The sequence below is a fragment of the Canis aureus genome, chromosome 12, assembly GCF_053574225.1.
Source record: "Canis aureus isolate CA01 chromosome 12, VMU_Caureus_v.1.0, whole genome shotgun sequence".
In the NCBI taxonomy this organism is placed as follows: Eukaryota; Metazoa; Chordata; class Mammalia; order Carnivora; family Canidae; genus Canis; species Canis aureus.
In genome coordinates, this window is record NC_135622.1 from 37500883 (window position 1) to 37523713 (window position 22831).

General features: G+C 34.8%; 2 long non-coding RNA genes across 11 annotated transcripts in view; one reads left to right on the top strand and one right to left on the bottom strand.

Annotated features, from left to right (window-relative positions):
* The window catches only part of LOC144280993 (uncharacterized), a 276878-nt gene that overhangs the window by 21620 nt on the left and 232427 nt on the right, over positions 1-22831 (bottom strand). The gene's annotated exons all lie outside the window — the stretch shown is intronic.
* Positions 1-22831, top strand: part of LOC144280994 (uncharacterized) — a 37289-nt gene that overhangs the window by 3501 nt on the left and 10957 nt on the right. The window contains exons 2-3 of the long non-coding RNA XR_013349456.1: positions 12195-12319; positions 13284-13391. This is a non-coding gene — a long non-coding RNA (uncharacterized LOC144280994). The remainder of the gene's footprint in view (positions 1-12194; positions 12320-13283; positions 13392-22831) is intronic.

Consider the following 22831-nt stretch of genomic DNA (forward strand, 5'->3'; position numbering starts at 1 on the left):
AATCTCTGCATTTATAAACTTGCAGTCTTGAAGGGAGTTCCATCACTTACTGTTGGAATTTTGTGTTTATTTCCCTACTCACAAGTAACCTGAAATTCATAGCATTCTCCAACTCCTATTAATAGTGACATTATTATTTTAGTTGCAATTGTCTTCCCAGTCATATATTTACTTTTATTTTTAAATATTTGAAACAGTAATGCATATTGAATTTTTATCAATTATATCAATTATAAATATCAATTATATCAATTATCCCATGTTTTCTTAGGCTTTATATTGCCTTTTTAAGTTTTAAACTTTTTATGTAATTTTCTAATTATGTAGTTTTCTACTTATGTAATTTTCTATTTATGTAAGTAATGCTGATTTAGAAGTCTTAGAAAGTACAAAAAATAACAATGAAACAGGAAAAGTAATTCCATATCCCAGAGGCAAACGTGGATAATATTAAAATTTTTCCCTTCCAGGATGTTTTTCTACACCTATTGACAGAGATACTGTACCTATAATTTGGTATCCCGCTTTTTTTTTTACTTAACTGTGTTTCATAATCATTTTTCTATGTAATTTAAATTATTCATAAACATAATTTTCAATGTCTTCCTAGTGTTCCACCATATGCACATTCTCCTAACGTCGATTATAATGTTGATTATTAACAAAAATTCTAGGATGAACATTTTTGTGCATAAATTTGCATCCATATTTCAATTTATTTTCTTAGGATATATTTCTAGTAGGGGAGTCTAAAACTACAGCATCATCTTTACAGAATACTAAATTTTTATTCATTTTCAGCTACTTGGAAGCATGACTTCAAGTGTTCTCTTTTAAAGGTGGGGGTATAATACTTTTATCTTTTGTACATGTCTGGAATTGCTTATTCTTGCCTTCATATAGGATCATAATCTGGCATGTTATCAGTTATTGATCCTCAATGTATTTATTTCCATACTCTTACAGATACTGCTCTGTTAGATTCTGTTACTTAATAATGCAGATTCTTACAGTGTTTTACTCGATGGTAGATTGTGTATTTTTCCTGACTGAATTTTTATCTATTAAACTCACAAATCTGTATTTCTGGTCTAGAGGGCTCCTTTAAACACTTAAGGCTTACATGCAATAGTTAATTGACTCTTTCTACTCTGATATCTCACAGGCATCTCAGTTTTAGCTTGGATCCCAAATGTAACCAGCCTCATAAACAGCACCCTTGGTCTCCATTCCCACTGGAAAAAAACAAACAAACAAACAAACAACAAAACAAAACAAAACAAAACAAACAAAAAAAAAAAACACTCAAACCTACTAGACTCCAGCACTCATATTTGATCATCCATCTAGCAGCTTAGGACAAAAACATGGAACCTCAGTTTCTTATCTTTCCTTATATCCCACATCCAGTATATAAACATATGTTTGAATTGTCCCTTCAAAGCACAACCTAAATATGTTTACTTCTCTCTGTCTTCACTGCCAACACACTGGTATATTATATCTTACCTACAATGCTTCAGTAACTTCATTAAAAATCTCATAGGTATTCCCCCTATGTTCCGTTCTTCCACAGAAGCTTAACTGATCTTTTGCTAAAAATGTTTTCTTATTTTTGTCAATCCTGATATTTAAAAATCTTTCAGTAGTAATGACAAAAGTACTGGCAGTTAAATCCGAAGTCCTCATCCTGGCTAACAGAGTCCTAGATGATCTGCTTCTGCTTTCTCTTGCTTAGTGTAGTCAAAATATAGGGTCTTCTTTCAATTCCTAGAATATACCAGCTTTTCCAGTCTTAGTATCTTTTCAACAGCTATTGTTTCTTTCCAGAATGTTCCTCACTATTCCTGTCTCTGACCTTTTTTTGCTTATTGCTTTTGCCTTGGTTTAAAGGCTGTCTTCTCAGAGGGGCCTTCCCTGACCTCCCAACTTTAAGTGACATCTGGTCACTTTGTCCTGTATCACATCACTTGTATTGTCCTCATCATAGCACTTATTAATATTGATGATTTTCTTTTTTAAAAAATCTTTCATTTATTTTCTGTCCCTCTTATCATAAAAGAAAACATACCCATATTCTTTACCACTGTATCCCTGGAATCCAGAACACTACTCTATAAATAAATTTAAATACAGGAATGCATACTCTCTTTATATTGCAACGTTATTTATGTTGACAAAATTTATCTACATATATTCCCTGACTTCCACATTTCTTAGCTGCTCCATCGATATTTCATCTCCTTGACTTTTTTGCCTTCCTTCTCAGGGACAGTTTTGTCTTCTGAAATGTCCCTGTCTGTAATGTCACTTTTAATCTTTCCTACTTCTTATACAGATAAGGATTTTGCAATTCCATTTTCAGGCTCCCTTCATCCTAACACTTCCTGTTCTCATTCCTCTCCTTTTCCTCTTATTGAGTTTAATTTCAGCTTGTTCACTCAATATTTATTTCTATCCCTGTTTAATCCAAATTATTATATTTTTCATCTGACTACCAAAAGAACATTTTTTTAGTCTTTGGAATAAGCTTGTTTTACAATATTTTTATAAGTCCTCATGATGATTATGATTGTTTATTCATTCGGGAAATTAGGGAGAGATTTAGTTAATTCTTTGCTATCTGTGAGTTTATTAGTTGACTAGCAGATTAGCATGTGAAACTCCTTGCCCAATTCTCACTCACAAGCTTCCTCTAGTATAGATGAACTGAAGTCTAAAATGATGAAGATGGAAATCTTAATTTTCCAGTATATACAGATTTGCTTCCATAGCTCTTTCTCTTTCCATTTTCATCTTCAATGCCTGATTGTGAAGATTACTCCTCCCAACATGCACAGTATCACTGACCCTAACCCCTTTCTCCACTATCTGCCCACTCATTAGTCTTCTATATATTAAAATGTAATTATACAAAGTTAGAAGCTTGTATTCTGGCTACCTCAAAGTGTAGCATATGCTACCAGTATGGTGGCTGGTCATATTTCTTGCATGTGAAGACATTTACTTATTCTAGGGAAAAAAAAACAAGATAGAGGATGAGGAATAATAAAAATTGTCCTTAATATTGTCACATGAGGCAATCAGATGTGGGCTACTGGTAATGCACTCCAGTCTGTTCTTCCCTCAGCCCTATAGTTAGGGAGAAATCCTTCCAATTTTAGAAATGGGTTGCCTCTTTGTCCTAATTTTCAGTGCTGTCAGTTTGAATATTTTGTTTGTTCTCACATGTATTTTTTTTTTAATCTATCCTTCCTCCCTCCTCTCCTCTGGCAACCACCAGTTTGTTCTCTGTATTTAATAGTCTTGTTTTTGTATTTTTTCTTGGTCCATTTGTTTTGTTTCTTATATTCTACATATGAGTAAAATCATATGGTATTTGTCTTTCCCTGACCGACGTATTTCACTTAGCATTATACACTGTAGGCCTATGCATGTTGTTACAAATGGCAAGATCTTATTCCTTTTTTATGGCTGAGTAATATTCTATAGGATATATATATATATATATATATATATATATATATATACCATATCCTCTTTATCCATTCATCCATCAATGGATACTTGGGCTGCTTCCATATCTTGGCTATTGTAAATAATGTTGCAATAAACATAGGGGTACATATAGCTTTTCAAATTACTATTTTCATTTTTTGGGGGTAAATATCTAGTAGTGAATTACTGGATCATATGGTGTTTCTATTTTTAAATTTTTGAAAACCTCCATACCATTTTCCACAGTGGCTATACCAATTGATATTGCCACCAATAGTGCACTGAGAGTTCTTTTTTCACCACATCATCACCAACTCTTGTTATTTCTTGTGGTTTTTTATTTTAGCCATTCTGACAGGTGTTAAGTGATATCTCATTGTCATTTTGATTTGCATTTCCCTGATAGTGATGTTAAGCATATTTTCATGTGTCTGTTTGTCTTCTTTGGAAAAAATGTCTATTTAGGTCCTCTGCCCATTTTTTTATTATTTTTTGGTGTTGAGTTGTATAAGTTCTTTATACATTTTAGATATTAACCTCTTATCAGATGTATCATTTGTGAATACCTTCTCCCATTCAATGGCCTGCCTTTCCATTATTTTGATGGTTTCCTTCACTGTGCAGAGTTTTTTTATTTTGGGGTAGTCCCAATAGTTTAATTTTGCCTTAATTTCCCTTGCCAATGGAGATATATCTAGGAAAATGTTTCTACGGTTGATGTCCTAGAAGGAAATATCGGTAGGAATCTCTTGGAGTTTAATGGTCTTAGATCTTATATTTAGGTCTTTAAACTGTCTTGAGATTATTTTTATGTATGGTTTAGGAAAGTGATCCAATTTTTCCAAAACCATTTATTGAAGATACTATTTTCCATTGTATATTCTTGCCTCCTCTGTGGATTAATTGAACATGGAAGTATGGGTTTATTTCTCAGCTCTTATTCTGTTGCATTGATCTATGAGTTTTTTTGCCAGTACCATATTGTTTGATGGCTGCACCTTTGTAGTATATTATGAAATCTGGATTGTGATACCTCCAGCTTTGTCTTTCAAGATTGCTTTGGCTAATTCACAGTCTTCTATGGTTACATATAAATTTTAGGATTATTATAGTTCTGTGAAAAATGTTGGCATTAAATCTTTAGATTGTTCTGGATAGTAGGGATGTATTTTCACATGTATTTTAATAGAAAATTGAAAGAAGCTCCCATGGGGTCCGCCAGCCTGAGGAAATTTTAAAGATGAAGCCCTCTAGCTATTTCTTAGACAAAACAACATTGCTGCTGTTTGAATTCGGATAGTGCTTTACTATGATTTGGCTGTACGTTTTCATCAAGAAGAAAGATCTTCTTTAGGAAAGAAATGGGACAAAGAAAGGGAGTTGCAAATTGGCAAAACTAAAATAAATCCAGGGTAGCCAATAATAAATAATACCAATAACACCAATAACCAATTCATTTTGAATTTTTCAGTTTCCCAAAACATTTTAGAGATTTGCTTTTGAGTATCTTGTATTGCTCATATTTCAGACACAAGTAGTTCCTAGAAGAAAAAAATACATATTTGAGGAGTTTCACCCCAAGCACAAGTCATATATGTAATTTTTCACATCTGACCATAGGCAACTAATTACAAGGTTTTGCCTGGCAGGCATCATGGGGAAAAGTTGCCCTTCCCACATTAGACACATTGCATGGCTAAGGCATTACAGTTTTCTTGAGGAGTTGCAATGAAGGAGTCATGTTCTCTTTAGGCTAGCCTTGCTCATTCATATACCTGCATTCTTAACTCAGGCAGCTCCATTCAAAGGCTTCCTTACTGGGGCCTCAGTTGAAATACTTGCAATACCTCCACCAAGGCCACTTTATTGGGGTGCCTTGGCTGTGGCACTTTCCCCCACTCTCAACTCATTACTGTTCCACTCCTAGCCCTTCCATCTCTCCCTCTCTCAGCACCCTGGCTCAATAAAAAGGTAGGTGCCTTTATTCAGAGCTCCTCTCCAATGAGATGATTCCCCAATCTATGGTGAATGTCATATGACCCCTTTCTTGTGCTATTCTTTGGGAAAATAAATGGAACACTAAGAACAATGCCTTTCTCTTTTGCCTTTTCGACATACTTACTACTGTGTAGTAAGTAAACAAAGACTTGACTGTTACATTTGCTTTACTTGTCGTTCTTAACCATCCCAACCCAGCAACTGACAGTTCAACAGTAATTAATGGTGATGCTTTTGTAAGAACATAAACACACAGCACAACTATTTGGTAACAGTTTTTGGAACTGGTCAGGTTGACTCACTTTTACGTCAAGTAATATGCTGCACTACCCCATAGGTGACCACTAGCCATGTATGACTATATAAATTTAAATAATTAAAATTAAACAAAATTAAAAATTCAGTTCCTCAAATTAGCCATATTTCAAGTGCTTGCTTACTAACCAGAAGTAGTTAGTAACTACTATACAGGACAATGCAGTTATGGATCATTTCTATCATTACAGAAAGTGTTGTTAACTCTACTCCAGAATAAAAAATATATATATAGTTTCTAGGTTTCTGTAAAATGTAAAATCTGTAGGCCTTATCTAATTTTAATTTTTAAGCACACTTAATATGCCATTTCAATCAGAGGTTTGGAATTTCCTGGGATTATGTGTGGTAGATACCTTTGAAACAATTCTGTTTCTTGAAGAGATAAGAAAGGTGAATTTTTCTGTCTTATTTCTCCTGTGTGAACATCACCAGATTTTTCGATCATTCATGAAAATATTTGGTTTCTAAGTATAACCAAGTCATACTATGTTGAACACAAATCAGTACTCCAGAAATATGCTGTTTAGTGCAAAGTCATAGCTAACTCAATAAATCTCACACTAAGACAAAGATACTATAAACTTAGTAATGCAGCATCATATTAATTTAGCTGATTATAAGGGAAAAACTGAAATCTAGTACAAGTTTTATTGATTGCTGGATGTCCTGTGAAGGTGAATTTAAGAGTAGGCCTGAAAGTGACCTGAGCTATTTCAATGAAATATGAAATGTAGCTGCATAGCACTGACTCTTGATCAAGGCTTAAAACAGACTAATAGTGTTGTTTGGTAATCATGGATCCAAGAAGTTTCCAGAGGGGTTGTATCAGCTTGTCAGCATTGTTTTTGGTTATAGTGAGATTGATGTCTTACACCCCATCTCAGTGAGACCCCTGAAAGGTTCTGCCCTTGGAACAGGTTCTATAGCAAGAAATTTACCCTGCTGTTCATGTAGGCCTAAGACACCACCACTGAAACTCTATATTTATCATCCTAGTTCTAAGGTATTCCTGTGCACACATTTCTGATCCAAATAAAAGATTCATTCCAGTAAAGTCTTTATAAGGAAGATAACTGAAGTCTGTCATTGCTTTCTCTAGACAGCCTGCTGGAGGCTGCCTTTGTCACATCCTTACCTTTTGATGTTGTTGGTGTTGTTGCTTATGGTTGTAGTTTATTCATTTTTGTTGCTAAATAATATTTCCTATTATAATCACACCACTGTTTATCCATTTCATAATTGAAGGATATTTGGGTTGTTTTTAGTTTTTAGCTATTGTGCATAATGTTGCTACAAACATTCTTTAACTTTTACTACACAGAAATACACATTTCTGTTGGGAATATACCCAGGAATGAAATGATGAATCTTAGCTTTAGGTTAGTACTGTCTAATAGAAATATAGTTAAGTAAAGTCACATAGGTAATTTAAAATTTTCTAGTAGCCACATTAAAAAAGTATTTAAAAAGGTGAAAATAATAATTGATCATGCATTTTACTAATCCAGTATATCCAAAATATTATCATTTCAGCATGTCATCAATAGGAAAATTATTGATAAGATATTTTACATTCTTGTTTACATATTAAGTCTTCAAAATTCAATGTGCATTTTATATTCACAGGAATTTGGACTAAGCATATTCCAAGTATTCAATAATCAAATATGATCACTAACTACTATTGGGCAGTGCAGCATTAAGGAATATTACCAGTTTTCCAAAGTAGCTATGCCAATTTACATTCCTGAGCATTACAGTTATTCCACATCTTCATCAAAATTGGATACATATCCTTACTTTAATGCTGTTGCTGTATTTATTGTATCTTTATCCTGCTATAAACCATAACTTCATAACCATTGTTACTTTAGATGCTATAAGTCTTCTTTAGCAATCAAGCCCTGTCTGTCACCATAATTACACTAGCTGTGTAACCTTGGCAAGTTATACAGTCCCTTCATGTATAAATGGCCATGATAACAATATTTATAAAGTTGCTGTGAAGAATATCAGTACCTGGAAAAATGAATTACTCAATAAACAAATACTTTTTTGTAGGGGTTCTGCTGACCATGATGCCCCTCAATTTTTAAAATCTAATTGATTATTACATTTTATCAGTCCAAACTTGTACATCTGATTTTTAAATTTTTAATTTCCTGTAGGTCTGGAAATCTATACTTTTTGAGAAGCTCAGGGATTTTTAACCACATTCACCACTTTTTCTTCTACACTTGGTAGTCAATCCCATTCCTGGAATTCTCAAAATCATATACAGTATAAGTATCATGCTTTCTTTCTTTCATTGGGATTAGAGACAGCCATTTTTTCACTGTCTATGATACTCTGAGATTCTAAAGAATCTCTACACACTACAGCACAATTGATACTCTGAAAATTAGGGTCATTCCTCAACTCAGAACCTCCTCAAATTTTCTACCTCCATTGATGCTATGTTTCTGTGCTTCTATGTGCTCTCATCCAAAGACTTTTTGTATGCCTGTGTCTGTTTTGAAAGCTGCTTGTAAGAGAACCACATTTGACATGCTGTCCTGCACCTCTCACATTCCAGCTCAGTTTGCTAAGATGCAGGTTGTAAACCCATTTGTGCATGTTGAAGCCCCCAGTGGTGTGTTTACACCACCATTTATGTTGTACAACAAAATACAATAGGATAGATTAAAATAGAAACTATCACAGCAGATCATAATTAGTAAATATTGTTTGGAGAATCATTTAGGCTATGCTGTTTATGTAAGTGCATACATGTGTGCCCACACAGGTATGTGTATGTGCCTTTATGTATTCTTTTTAATGAAGTCAAATAACTTTATTTTGTTTTGGATAATTTTCTTACTGTAGGTCATAGTTATCAAATTTGAAAATAGTGCTCTAGGGACCATGTATGCAAGGAGGTGAAGGAAGCATTAATCTAGGTGTCATTTGCCATTTTTATCCTACTTCATTCACCTCCTAAGCAAAATCCCTTCATTTGTTAAAACCCGTATGGTTTCCTACTGATGTACCAATACTTTACCCATATCCATGAGGGACATTAGTACTATCTCTGTCCATACTCCAACTCCAGCTCTCATTTTGGGGAACATCTAACAAATTTTTCCTTAGAATATTTAACTTACATGATTTTAGCCTCTAGTATTGCTTATCTGACCATTTCCAGGATCCTTCTTTTTGTCCATTCTTGAGTTCTTTAGCTCTGTTTCATTCTCTAACACAGTCTTTTATTTTTGAGTTCCTCACTCTCTTGTTCTCATTGAACGTACTCTATTCTCCAGTGCTTCAATTTCCTAAGTGTATAATTGTCCTCCAAACTTCTTGTCCTTATTTAGCCAGCCCAGACTCCACTATCATCACTTCCATTTATCACTTGTCAATATCATCAACATTCTCACCTCTCTGGCCATTTGCCTCATCTTTTTGCAAAACCTACACACTTTCCCATTCCCTTGTGCCCAAACTGGTGAGTGCTGCTAAAGCAAGTTAAAAACAACAACAACAAAAATAAAATAAAATAAAACTGTAACTGTACTAGCTGAAATCACTGAAGTTTAAGTGTATTCCATCTAAGCAGTGACCGCCAAATCAAATGCTATTCCTATAACCCATCAGTAGTCAGCTCCTTCACTTTTCCACAGGATAATATTGAGACCTCTATTCTTACCACAGTTCTGGCTCACTGGTGGTGGCCACCTGGATGGACTAAGGGTAGACAAAGACTTCAAAGATGAAGTTGAGCTCAGTTGAGAAAGTGCTGACTGAACAATGATGTCTATCATGTGGAAAGGGAGATAGTGATGGCCTTTTGTCAGATTTTTCCTTTTTCTATTATATTAATGCTGATTCCAAAGTTGCATTTCAAGCCAATAATCCTACCCCTACAGTAATTCTCCTAAGGGAAAGCCTTTGGTTTCTATCAAAAAATGAACTTGAGTTCTGTCAATTTCCTACTTAGTGATGCAATGTGCTCAAAACCCAATGCATGTATTTCTTACTTGATGAGGCAAAAAGATACTTTGCCCCTCCCTAAAAATTTTATCTGCATCCCTACCCTCTGTTCCATCTCCTCTGCCTAAGAAAAATTTCCATTTGCAGTAACCCTTAGTTTACCGTATATGTCTTTCTGCATCATATAACTATGTTCAAGTTTACCACATCTTTAAAAATTAAAAAAAAAAAAAAACATAAGACATCTTTTCCTTTAAAGTCTAAGCTGGTTTCAACACTCAACTGATATATTCCTCATTTAGATCACTAAATAATTTCAAATTTGTCATGCCCAGGAAACTTTTCAGTTATCATCCTTGATGATAACAGCTCAGAAATCTGACAAAGGGAGCCGTACATCTTCTTGAGACTGGCTACTACCTCCCAGATTTCTCTAACTCCATGGTTTTCCATGTTTTCCTTCCATACCTATAGATACTCACTTTCAGTGTATTTTCAGGATTCCTTTTTATATATACCTAAGAATTGAAATAATTCAGTATTCCAATAGGTTTTATTTTCAGGCTTTATTTCTACATCAAAATGGTAACTATGGATTTTTTTCAATCATATTCCTGGAGTCCATAATTTATATTCCCAGCCCAGACATCTCTCCTGAGCTTCAGAATCATGAGTAGAGGAAATTAATTTGAATAATATGGAATTTCTGTTGATTCTTTTAAGTTAAACATGGCAATCTAACTTGGTTCTCTCCAAAACCTAGATGTTATATAGGTACCTCAATTTTAACAACTATAAAAAATATTTATAATCTTTCTTTCTTCAAATATCTGTCTTTATATCTTGGTGAACATATATTTATTTCCCAAGCCAAAACCCAATAATGTACTTTATTTTTTTAAGATTTATTTATTTATTCATGAGAGACAGAGAGAGAGAGAGAGGCAGAGACACAGGCAGAGGGAGAAGCAGTTCCTTGCAGGGAGCCTGATGTGGGACTCGAATTAGATCCCTGTATCACACCCTAAGCCAAAGGCAGATGCCCAACCACTGGCCACCCAGGCATCCCCCCAATAATGTACTTTAAAATACTTCCTCTACTGACAATACACAATTAATTACCAAATTCTGATTATTTTCCTCCTATAGGATTCTTATTTATATTCTCCCTTCTCCATTTCCAAGAAACTTTCTTAGTTCAGGCTCTCAGTATTTCAAGACAAAGGTCTCATTTCTCACCAAGATCTACTTTTGGTCATGTTCAGTGTTTACCACAAGTGTTTTGGTAATTTTTCTTGTATTATGCAAAAATTATCCAGAATTCTTCCTTTGTTTGGCATGTAATAATCTTCACATTTGATCCCTGCAAAGCCTCCAAACTTATTACTTCTCTTGATACAAAAAAAGAGAACTACTTTTTCTATTTCATATATACCATGCTCAGTAATGACATTATACCTTTATATATTCTGTTCCCTCTCCCTGGAATACATGCCTTAGATTGCAAAAGGATAACTCCTGCTTCAAGTATCTTCTTAAAGCCTACCTCTTTGAAAGTCATCTTTTTTGACCTTTACCATCAGATTTGGGCTGCCTTTATTATATTCTCTTCTTGGAGTTTTTACATCACTCCACTGTAGCAATTTTATTGTAGTACCTGAAATCTCTCTTGGCATATAATGGATACTTAGTTGACTATAGGTTAAAAGAACAAATGAATGATTCTCAAGTATAACACAGATAGAAATCAACTGGGCTAGAGTAGTCTTTATTTTCTGTCATCTCTTACTATTATATTATGTGCCTAAGTTTTCTAAGTTCTAGCTGTGAATATATATTTTAAAGTATACTTATATTTGTAGTATTTTATAAAGGTTTATGTTTTTTTTAACTGGGAAAGGAGGAAGCACATTTACTGAGTTATTTAGTATCCAGTTTTGGCAGAGGAATGGACAAAAATATATAAGACAATACTTATGAGCACTTGGAAATGAACAAGAACAATTCTGTGAAATAACTTCTTAAGATAGTTAAAAGCATAAGGTAAAATAATCATTTAGTACATGTATACAAGTTATATAATGCATGTTAACAGTGATAATCATTCATAAAAGTGGAAAGCTATTATAGCATGGAAAGATATTTGGGTAAGTGATTTTTTTAATGGACATTTTTCAAGCTAAATGTAGTCAGAAGAGCAAATCAATGATTAGTTCACTTGATTTAAAGGGCAGCTGTCTGGTTCAAGGGAGGATGGCCTCAGGACTCAGCTTTTCCTTAAAGAAGGCAGCCAGTTGGAAATGCCTGGATATTACAAAGTTTTGGCTGAAAGCAAAAATGACGGTTTCCAAATAATGTAGTTTGCTAGTATGTACCAGAGAAACATGATGTTATTACTTGTACTTCCACAGCAATTTGTTTCCCAGTGCAAGAGAGATCTCTTCCCTCATGCTTACCAAAAAAGAGATAAGAGAAATAAAGATGGCTTCTGCTTTCTACACAGAGTATTGATTGTAGAACAAACCAGTAAGGACGAGTAAGTACTAAATGGAAATCATAATAACACTATGATGATCTCTGTGGACAAAAATCAATAGAAAGGGAATGGTTTTATAAGAGATATACAATGTTATTATTTTAATATCTCAGGTCATAAAGCTGAGGCATTTGAGTATGACATGACATAATAGCTGAACTGACTGGGAAACTATAGTGACCAAAATAATCTCAGCCATCTCTGAGTTGTGCATATCTCATGCCTCCTCACCCACATACACACAGCAATGAGCTCTAGCTACACTTCCTTTCAATTCCTGAAATTCCTTTTTCCCTCAGGGCCTTTAACCTTGCTCTTTCTTCTGCCTGAAACATTCTTCAACCAGATCTATTGGTGACTGGTTCTTTCTCAACCTTCAGGTCTCTGTTCAAAAACACTGCCTATGAGAGGACTTGCCAAACCATCGTATCTAAAGAAACTTATGCTTTACCTCATGCCATTGTCAAGCCCATTACCTTCTTTGCATTTGCAACCTAACTCTACCCCTCTCTGCCATTGTTTCTGTCTTTATTTTTTGTCTTGTTCAGTATTGTCTTTCCCCAGATGCTAAACCATTATTTGGAATATAATCAGTAAAAAATACATGTTAAATGAATAGATGAATATCTTCTAATAACTGATTTTTCTAGTGTGTATATCTTGTCACTTTTCACCATGAGATTGCTAATTACTTGATGGCAGAACTAGGATAATGTTTCCTTTTCTTGCCTATTCTTCCTACAGAAAGCTATACACAGTCTAGTTCATTCCTTTAGATCTTTTCCATTTTTGACTCCTTGAATAAATATTAACACTTTATAGAGGAAGAGCCTTGCTATTTAAAAGTGTTTATTGTTAACATTTTTGTTTGCTTAGCCCCTGGTTGGCCACATTTCTCTGTTGGTATAATAATACAGATGTAAGGCATTGTTAAACTATTTCTCTTTCCTATCTGCTGTTCTAGGAATAGTTACCGTGTGAAAGCTATCTGCCTCCCCTCTCCCCCCAACTCCACAGAAAACACTCTATTTTCTCTTCATCTGAACAGAGAAATCAGGAGAAGGGAGAAAAAGTAAGTCAGCCTTTTGAAGGTTTTTGAGATGCATGATATTCAATTGACTAACTGGTTCTTATACTTTAGTTACTGCCTCATTAGCTATAAAAGAGAATTTATCTTGCATTCAAAGAAAAAGATAAACCATAGCTTTTATCCCATAAGGGAAAATCTAATTATAGCTTAAAGAGTTTATGTGAGTAATATTGATATCAAGTGTAAAAGAGAACTATTAAATTGCTTCACTAAAGTATTAGTAATAGATTTCTTCTAGGTCAGTAAGACTTTGTCCATTTTTCTGGAGAATTAATTATTTATTCATTAGGTTCTATTGGCAACTATGAAATGATTCCCTATTAGCTCAATATGTATATTTTCTTTCTTTTTTAAAGATTTTTATTTATTTATTTGAGAGAGCATGAGCAAGGGCAGAGGCAGAGAGAGGGGGAGAACCACTGAGCAGCGAGCCTGACATGGGGCTCAATTCCAGGACCCTGGGATGACAACCTGAGCTCAAGGAGGATGCTTTACCAAATGAGCCACCCAGGTGCCCCAATCTGTACATTTTCTATATTTTCTATTCCTATCTCATTTTAGAACATTTTTCTGAAAAAAAAAATTGCCATCTAGTACTTGAGTGTATTTGTGGGTTCAAGATTAAAATTTAGATGCTACATACATACACCTGAGAACCCAACATCTAAATTATGGCTTGCAAGAAAACTTATTAGCATTTTAAACAATTTTCCCAAGTGTAAATTCAGAGAAAAATCAATTTACTTTCTCTTTTTTTAATCTAAGGCTTAGGTTGTAATTTTGTAGTATCCAATATCTCTCTGAAGTGCAAGGTATATATTCTCCTTCTTTTCTAACTATGCATTTCATACCTATCCTTTCGAGTTGATCTTGAAAGAAAATTAATGGGCTTCTTATTCAGTATTGCAGTGTTTCAGGTAGCAAATGCATGACAGGTACTTAACCAATTCCTGAGTAGCCAACCAGTGAGTGTGGCATTAATGATTTTGGAGAAAGTTAACTAAGTACATCTATCACTTTGTCATGTGTGGTAAAAGACCGCATCAATCAGAGCATAAGAGGGAACTGTCTTTGCTTCTGTCTGTGGGTACTACTGAAATCTGCTACAGAAATCAATAGAATAGGTATGGTAAGCTGCATTTATGTTGATTAAATAAAACAAATGGAAAAATAGAAGTTAGGAGACTGGTAATATAGCTCCTGGAACAAAGCAGAGGTCAGTTTCCTGAGATAGGAACCATCTTTATGAATTTGACATTCCTGAGAAGATTTTTCCAACAACAGTGTCTTATAAACATGATCTAATTGATTGAACTATTAATTTTTTTCCAAAGTCTGATTTAACCTGATACATAGAAGAGACAAACTGTTAGTCCAGCCATGGGTGTTTTACTCCATCATATAATTCTAGTCTGTATAGAATTCATTTGGGAGATTCTCAGTGCACTTGCACCCTAACATTAAGCCTAATGGCTATCTTTACAGCAGGGTAACTCTTACATCTTTTCACTATTGAACTTTCTCCATCTCAGTACATCATCCTGCCATCTGAAATTGTATTAGCAAAAGGAGATGAGGAGAAAAGGGCCTAATAAGTGAGGAAGAAAATAAGCATTTGCTGAATGAATAACATAAATAAAGGAATTGAGGTAGCAGATAAGAAGTCCAAGATGACAGTGTTTAAGGCACACATGGAAATTATATGAGCAAGGAAACAATATAATTTTGAAATAAAGCTGGGAGTTATTAAAATCTAATAATAAAGAAAGGAATAAGTTACCTTCTTCACAGAAAGATTAAAAATGAGTGAATCGGTTATGAGAATGAGAATTGAGAACTACCTTCAAATAATTTACACATATATACAAAATTTCCCCCCTAAAAAAATTATGACATACTTTCATGAATATCTAATAAAGTAAAAACTAACACAATATTCTTAGGAAAACAAATAGTAATATTTTCAAATAGCCTTAAAGTTGTTAATATCCTTGGACTCAGCAATTCCCATTCAACAACAATATCTGAAGTAAATATTCTGAAATTAAGGAACCATACATGAAACACAATAATGGTGTTATTTATAATAGTCAAAATATCAAGCCAACTCAAAATATTTCTCTATTGTTGAAATGTGACATAGTCATTCAAATATTTTGAAGAATAAGACCTAAAAGATGATTCATTATAAAATGTTAGGTTAATAAAACAAAAACTGCACATAATCCCCTATATATAATTACTACCATTTTTTATAAGTAAACATAAATATACATATACTTATTTTCATGAGATAGAAGTTTTTATTTCTATCTCACTTCTATCTCATTTCTGTTACAGAAATCCTAAAAATAACTGCATTAAGAAACCATAGTGTAAAAACAAAAAAAGAAACCATAGTATATTATGAAAAGAGCTTTGAAATTTTAATAACCTGAATTCAACTTATTCCATTGCATGGCAAAAACATTTAGTGCTTATTGAAGTTTCCATAGGTCCAACCTCCCTTTGGCCTAGTTTGGAGTTTAGAAGTAGTTCTAGTTGCCTGATCAAAGGCCTATGAAGTGCATTGCTTCCCCGTCAAGAAGTTAAGCACCTATGTACCTCTACCATCTTTCTCTTCCTTTGCCATGTTGTCCTTCCAGACTATATGGTCCAGATAGTAGATAGTGTAGCCATAAGATGGAGGAGGACAGTCCAAGTTGGAAAGAGTGAGAAATAGTTTTCCTGTTTTAAGCCAGTGAGATTTCAGGGTTCGTCTGTTCCTGCAACAGAACCTAACCTATCCCAACTAATGCATGTTACTTAATAGCTCGCATGAACTCAAGATATGGACTCGGAAGGATTTATTAACTATTTCCTCATTTGTAAATCTAGGATTAAGTATACTGAAACATATCTCATGGGGCTGCTTTAAGGATAAAAAATTTTACTCATGCAAGATGAGGAAGTTCTAGAGATCTACCATACAGTATGGTGTCTAGAGTTGATACTGTATTATATATGTAAAAAATTGAAGTTCAGGGAAGATGACAGAGTAGGAGGATCCTGAGCTCACCTCATCCCATGGAAATACTGAGATAGTAGCTATACATATGCAACTGATTCTGAAAACTACCTGAAGAGTGGCATAACAGACTTTCAACAATTAATTGTAGACAGGAAGCTATACTGATAATGGTAAGATGGACAGTGATGTGGTTGGGAAACAACTCCTGGTAAGATTAACCACAAAAGGGAGGGACACCACAAGCAAGGAGAAGCAAAACCCCAGCACTGGGATCTGCACTGGGAAGACAAATTCCCATAACATCTGAACATAACATTTGAAAATCAGCGGGCCTTAACTCCAGCAGAGCCAGAATGTGATAGGAAACTGAGATCCTACCCTTAAAAAGTCATCATAATAATTAACTCAGCCTGAGAAACAGGAGAAAAGCAGCAGTTAAAAAATGCCTGGAGTAAACATGAAGATTTCTCCAAGAATAAAAGTACTGGCAGATATTCTTTCCTTCTCCAAGCCGATATAGCTGGATGCTTCTGGAAGCTAGTGCTAACACTCCAAGGCTCCCCTGCAGACCCACCTGCCTAATCAAGTACTTCTCCAAAGCAGCTCTGGCCCTGCCACATACCATAGGCAGCCTCAGAAGGGACAAGTACCATTACAGATTCTTGCCCCAGGGAAAGGGGAAGACAATACCACTCACCAGTATGTCCACAGTTTCAGCAACCCAGCCATTTAGCTGGCCAGACAGGGAGAAAGCTTTGCCATTTGGTGAGCCCACAACTATAGCGAAGAGACTAATTTCATACAACTAGCCTGACTGCAGGCCTTTAGCCCATACAGCTCCCCCCGCCCCCCTAAGGAGCCTCCAGTGGCCTCATACAGGCCTCTCAACAGCATAGGGAACAAACCCTGCCCAGCACACCCACAATAGGCAAAGCAAATCCCTGCAGCTGGCTGGGCTGAAGGTAAATAGAGCTCAGCCATAACAGTAGGGTACACTTGGCCCACAACAGATGTGCCCTTGGAGGACCTGGATCTCATCACCAGAGAGTATTGTACTATAGGACACTACAGGACCTCTTCTACATAAGGCCTCTACTTTCAAGACCAGGAGATATAGCTGACCTCCTTTATACATGAAAACAAACATGGAGAGTTAGACAAAATGAGGAGACAAAGGAATATGTTCCAAATGAAAGAACAAGCCAAAATCACAGTAAAAAACCTAAATGAAATGGAGATAAATAATATGCCTGATAATTCAAAGTCATGGTCATAAATATAAAAACTTAGAAATGTAAAAAGAACCAGTCAGATGAAAAATTCAATAACTGAAATACAAAATACACCAGAGGGAATCAACAGCAGAGGGATGGATCAGGGATCTGGAAGACAGGGAAATGGAAAGCAACTAAGTTGCAAAGAAAAAAGAAAAAAGAGAAACATAAATGAGAATAGGTTAAGGGAACTTCGCAACATTATCTAGTGCATACTTGAACTATAAAACAATCAAAAAGAAATGAATAAACTGGTGAAAAGTACATACCTATCAGTAATTATTTTTTTTTTAAGATTTTATTTTTATTTGTTCATGAGAAACACAGAGAGGAGAGAGAGAGAGGCAGAGACACAGGCAGAGGGAGAAGCAGGCTTCATGCAGGGAGCCAGACATGGGACTTGATCCCGGGTCCTCAGGATCACGCCCCAGGCAGAAGGCAGCACCAAACCACTGAGCCACCCAGGCTGCCCTACTTTATTTCTTTAAGATTTTATTTATTTATTTATTCATGAAAAACTCCATCCCAGGACCACAAGGTCATGACCTGAGGCAAAAGCAGAAGCTCAACCACTAAGCCACCCAGGTGCCCCCAGTAATTACTTTAAATTGACTAAATGCTCCCATCAAAAGACATAGGTTGAGTGAATGGGTAAAGAAACAAGATCCATCTATATGCTGCCTGCAAGAGACTTACTTCAGCACCAAGACACATACAAAGTGAAATGTATGGCAAAATATACATCATGCAAATGGAAGAGAGAGAGACAAAAAAAGCCAGAGTAGCATATTTAAATAAAAAATTATAGTAGGAAACAAAGAGGGCACTACATAATGATTAAAGGAATCAGTCCAACAAGAGGATATAACAATTGTAAATATCTATGTTCTCAATATAGAAGCACCTCAAATACAGAAATCAAGTATTAACAGACATAAAAGGAGAAATTGACAGTAATACAATAATAGTATGGGACTTTTAACATCCCACTCAATCAATTGAAAGATCATCCAGACAGAAAATCAACGAAGAAATAGTAGCTTCCAACAACACATTACACCAGATTGACCTAATAGATATATACAAAACATTCCACCCACACACAACAGAATACACATTCTTTTCAAGTGCATTTGGAAGAATCTCTGGAATAGATCATGTTAGACTACAAGCAATTCTCAATAAATTTAAGAAGATTTGAAATTATATCAAGCATCTTTTCTCTCCACAAAAGTTTGAAACTAAAAATCAATTATAAGAAAACACTGGAAAAAACACAAATATATGGAGGCTAAATAGCATACTACTAAACAGTGAATGGGATAACCAAGAAATCAGAGGAAATTAAAAATATATGGAAAGAAATAAAAACACAATGGTCCAAAGTCTCAGAAACAGAGCACGAACAGTTCTAGGAGGGAATTTTATAGCTATACAGGCCTACCTCAAGAAACAAGAATAATCTCAAATAAACAACTTAACCTTATATCTAAAGGAGCTAGAAGAAGAATAAACAAAACCCAAAGCTAGTAGCTGGAAGAAAATAATAAAGCTACATGCAAAAGAATGAAAGAGCTACATGCAGGAGCTATATGCAAAAGAATGAAATTGGATTACTTTCTTACACCATGCACAAAAACAAACTCAAAATGGATGAAAGACCTAAATGTGTGACTTAAAGCCATAAACTTTCTAGAAGGAAACATATACAAAAATCTCTTGGACATTAGCTGTAGGAACATTTTTCTAGATATGCCTCCTCTGGCAAGGGAAACTAAAGGAAAATTAAACTATTGGGACTACAACAAAGGAAAAAGCTTTTGCACAGCAATGGAAACCATCAACAAAACAAAAGGACAATCTACTGAATGGGAGAAGATATGAATCACAAAGTGATCCATCTGATAAGGGGCTAATATCCAAAATATACATTGAATTTATATAACTCAATGTCAAAAGCAATCTGATTTTAAAATGGACAGAGAACCTGAATAGACATTTTTCAAAGAATACATGCAAATGGACAGCAGACATGTGAAAAGATGCTCAACAACACTAATCATCAGGGAAATGTAATTCAACACCACAATGAGATATCATCTAACACCTGTACTATTTTAGAATGGCTAAAATCAAAAGAACAAGAAAGAAGTGTTGGTGACCACGTGAAGAAAAAGAAACCCTCATGCACTGTTGGTGGGAATGTAAATAGGTGCAGTCACTATTGAAAACAGTTTAGAGATTCCTCAAAAAATTAAAAACAGAAATACCATATGATCCAGTAATTCCACTAATATGTATTTACCCAACAACAGGGAAAACACTAACTCAAAAAAGATATATGCATACTTATGTTTATTGCAGCATCATTTACAATATCTACAATATGAAAGCAACCCAGGTGTTCACTGACAGATGAGTAGATAAAGAAGATGTGGTATATATGCACAATGGATAACTCAGCCATATAAAAGAATGACCAAGGGGGATCCCCGGGTGGCGCAGCGGTTTAGCGCCTGCCTTTGGCCCAGGGTGCAATCCTGGAGACCCAGGATCGAATCCCACATCGGGTTCCCGGTGCACGGAGCCTGCTTCTCCCTCTCCCTATGTCTCTGCCTCTCTCTCTCTCTCTCTCTCTCTCTCTGTGACTATCATAAAAAAAAAAAAAAAAAAAAAAAAAAGAATGACCAGGGATCCCTGGGTGGCGCAGCGGTTTGGCGCCCGCTTTTGGGGCACGATCCTGGAGACCCGGAATCGAATCCCACGTCAGGCTCCCGGTGCATGGAGCCTGCTTTCCCTCTGCCTATGTCTCTGCCTCTCTCTCTCTCTCTCTCTCTCTCTCTCTGTGACGATCATAAATAAATAAAAATTTAAAAAAAATTTAAAAAAAAAAGAATGACCATACAATTTCACTTACATGTGGAATCTAAAAAAACAAAACAAAATCAGACTCTTAAATACAGAGAACAAATAGGTGTTTGCCACCAGGGAGGGGCGTGGTGGAGGAAAGGCAAAAAAAAAAAGGGAATTAAATGGTACAAACTTTCTGTGAAAAATAAGTCACAGAGATGAAAATAAGGTATAAGGAACATAGTCAAAATATTGTAATAACATTGTATGGTGACAGATGGTGACTTCACTTATTGTGGTAAGCGCTTAGTATAGAATTTTCAAGTCAATATTTTGCATACCTGAAACTAACATTGTATATTAATTATACCTCAAAAATTTGCTAAGAGGTTAAATCTTATGTAAAATATTTTCTCTCATATATACATACTCAATACTAAGCAGGGCAAGAGGCAACATTTATCACATAGATTGTGGTGATAGTTTCATGGATATATACTTATCTCCAGTTGCATATAACAAATATGGATAACTTTTTATATGTCAATCATACTTTGATAAAGTATTTTTTAATAAAAAGTTTAGTGAAAAATACATTAAAAATGATTATACAATAATTTTGTCTGTTTGAATTTCATTCAGGCAAAATTATTAAATCTCATATTTTAACTGTTTTTTTACTGTATTTTATTCCCCTATACACATGATCCTTTACAATAGATAGCAATCATTATATGTTCAAGGATTTGTTAAGGAATTCTTCAGAATATAGAAAAAGCATAGAATAAGGAATGTCTCAGACTCAGGAATAGACTAAGATGAGGAAAGGGGACAGAAAGAGATAAGGATAGAAGTAAAAGTTATGTGACCTCTGAAAGCAGAATTTATTTTCATATTAACATAAAAAATGAAATCTCACATTGTTTCAAAGTTCATCTAAAAATAATGATTGTATACTTTAAATGGAGCTAGAAACATGACTTCTTGTATGTCAAAGTTATTAAATGAATCAACTCACAAATTATACATTGAAAAAAACAATGCTTTTTGTTTTCTAAGAAAAAATTTTCTTGTGTGGTAGCAGTGTGAATTAGCAAACCTAACTTAAAGAAAGCAAGGAAAAGATAAAGAATTGTATGATTTAGAGAGAAGAAAAACAACCACCACCATAGCCACAGAACTCATTACAGCACTCATGAAAGCTTGCCCAAACTGTTTTAATAGTACGTTTTTCTCTAGGGTTATAAGCTCCATTAACAGAAACTATGATATAACTTTCAAACTATCTATTTTAGGTCCCCAAACTGCACTGCATAAAGCAACGAACCCCTGGGTGGTTAAGTAAGCACTAAAATTTTGGAAATGTAATAAATGCATCTGTAAGATTTCCAAGATTCCAACAATAATCCCAAAGGGAAAATATACTGATCCAATCACTTCGGTACTGCATCACAAGGCACTGAATAGAAAAGTCAATAAAAGCATCCGAGCACAGAGAGGCAAGCTGTAGTCAATATATGATTTTGAAGGGAACTGTCAGATAAAAAAATCGTTTAGATTTACCAAAATTTACTTCCGAGTATTTGGAGTTTGGGCTACATGGAATTCAAAGCATACATCCCTTCTTATTTTAGTCCCTTTTCCTTTATCCTCTCCTCAAGCTCTTCCATTCACAATAAGCATGCATGTACTTGTGCTTCCCCTACCTTCCCCCTTCTCTCCTCTTCCAAGAAAAAGTTTGCCAGTCTTGAGTTTTCTCTGGCCACTTCATAACATATCAAAAATTTGTAGAAGAAAATTATCACCAAATCCATGTCAGGCTTAAACAAAAATATTTTATAGAAAAAAAGTAAGAGTAAGCAGAAATTATTTATTGTTTTTGCCATTAATTTTATATTCCTAACTATAATTCTTACCTGAAAAGTCTAATGCTTCCCAATATGTATCCAAAAAACTAGACTAATTAACCCCACCATGGATGTACAGCTGATCTTATCTAAACCAGAAACCCCAGCCCTTCAATCATGGTAAGATTGTGGTTGGCCATGGCCTTTGAATCAGGTGGAGCTTTAGACTGAGGCTTTACTGAGTTCCTGTAAGCAAGTCCCTTTACTACTATTCATGATATAGACATGATTGTTCTGAAACATGGCTCTTGAGACACAGTTAATACAAATAACTTAGAATAATTGTTATCAAAAAAATGTATAGTTCTTTCTCTCAATTATCTCCCTCTAGATATAGAATGCCACTTCTACAGAGGTTAGCTCAGATCTTCACTGTATGTC